Source organism: Scophthalmus maximus, chromosome 8, assembly GCF_022379125.1.
Source record: "Scophthalmus maximus strain ysfricsl-2021 chromosome 8, ASM2237912v1, whole genome shotgun sequence".
NCBI classification, from domain to species: Eukaryota; Metazoa; Chordata; class Actinopteri; order Pleuronectiformes; family Scophthalmidae; genus Scophthalmus; species Scophthalmus maximus.
Window position 1 is genome coordinate 2,360,837 of NC_061522.1, and position 1,844 is coordinate 2,362,680.

Sequence of the window (1,844 nt, forward strand, 5' to 3'; positions counted from 1 at the left end):
GCAATCAGCTTCAGCCTCCCGGGTCCAGGAAGTCAAACAGTGTCTAGAGTTGTCAAGTCAACTTTATTGTCAATTCCTGCAGTGTTGTTCCAGACATACAGAGGAATTGGAAAAAAAAACGTTTGTCTCCCACCCACGGTGCAATAGTTCAAACAAACAAAAACAAAAACAGAAAATAAGGTACGTAATATAATACAATAAATAAATTCTAAATAGTGCAAAAGTAAGAGTGGGGCAAAACCACACAGGATAGAAAAGATATTTTTTAAGAGCAGATCTAACAAAAGTCTTAAAAGTAGAAAAATACACAAAATGTATATAACTCCCAACAACCCCCAAGCAATTCTTTTATTCTCAGTCTGCGATGTGTCAGGACGCAGGACACACGTTCTCGGCTGCAGCACCACTTTTACAGCGGACGTGTAAAAAAAAAATCCAGCACAACGCAGCTCGGGCGGCGGGAGACGGCCGAGAAATCTTTAATGCGCTTCACTCCGTCGTGTCGCCTGCAGACAGCCTGGAAGTTTCCTCTCAGTGTAAAAAACTTGTGTATCGTGATGGCGGCGGCGGCTGAATCCATCGGGAGCCGATGGTGTGTTGAATAAGGCTTCGGGACTACGCACTTGGTCGTTTCCCCAGTTAAACTTTGTTTTTGTTGCCTGAAACTCGCGTTATTTTCCCTCCGTGTTGCCCGGGGTGCTTATTGGAAAGAAAAGAAAAAGACGACGAAAGTTGGAAGCGAAAGGAAAAATAGATTTATGCAAATCGCGGTAGTGTCTTAAAAAAAAATTGAAAAGACCTGCGTTTAGAACGGAGGAAAGGGGATTTGGCCAAAGGAAACGTTGTTCTTCTTTGTTCCGGATTTCAGAACAAACTGATTCAGTCTTTCACGGAACTCCCCTCGCTGGGATCACCCTGAATCCTCCCCCATGGCGCCAGTACTCCTCTCTTTAATGTTATTCACGGTTGTGAAACACAAAACTTTCTGAGAACTGGAAAGACGGCGACAAACAACTAAAACAACAACAACAACCGGACTTTACTTTTTGAAGCATCCGATTTGCATCAAAAGTTGTTACTACGGTAACAAATATACAAAAATTGGAACGATACAGAGAAGAATAGCATGGCCCCTGCGCAAGGACGACACGCACATTCGGGAAGCCACCCTTAAATGGATAAAGTGGTAGACGATGGATGGATGAGTTGTTCTCCAGATGACGGTATTTATTCGGAGTTTGGCTGCTGGTGTTGGCTGATTTCAACTAGCGCTCCGTCTTTTATTGGTCATTTGAATCGTTTCTGGGGAGCTCAGCGCGAGTGCAGTGAAAAGCGAAGCAGCGCAACTTCAGAGTGGCGGAAATAAATATGTGGCGGAGGGGGGAACATACATCTCTGCAGTAGGATTTTCCAACCGTGCATTTCAAAACGCTGCACAGGATTTTGCCCCGAGACGAACCTTTTCATTTGAAGCTGCAGCCAAATTAAAGCGACTCGGTAGTTCAACGAAGCAAACAGCAAAGAGTCGGGACTTTTCACAATAGTTGCAAAAACACACACGAAGCAGCGGATTTCTTTGGAGGAATGTTTGGCAGAGTGAGTTTTTGAAAATTCTCTCAGAACTTCACATGCCAGGAAAACTCGAGAAGCGGCGCCGAACCCCCCCCTCCCCTCCCCGCCCCCCGCATGAATCACTTGTCTAACACCGAACAAAGAAGATCACGTTGCATTTTATTCCCCCCTCATCTCTCGTCTCTTCCAGCTTCGCATCTGTGTTCGGTGAGACTCGGCGGGGCAGCCGCTTCGGATGTTTAAATATGTAGAGGGGACAACTTTGCGGGCGC

General features: G+C 45.6%; 1 non-coding gene across 1 annotated transcript; it reads left to right on the forward strand.

Annotated features, from left to right (window-relative positions):
- Window positions 1-1,072: 1,072 nt before the first annotated feature.
- LOC118313283 lies at window positions 1,073-1,178 on the forward strand. The gene has a single exon (XR_004794438.2). It is a non-coding gene; the product is annotated as a U6 spliceosomal RNA (small nuclear RNA).
- The last annotated feature ends 666 nt before the right edge of the window (window positions 1,179-1,844 follow it).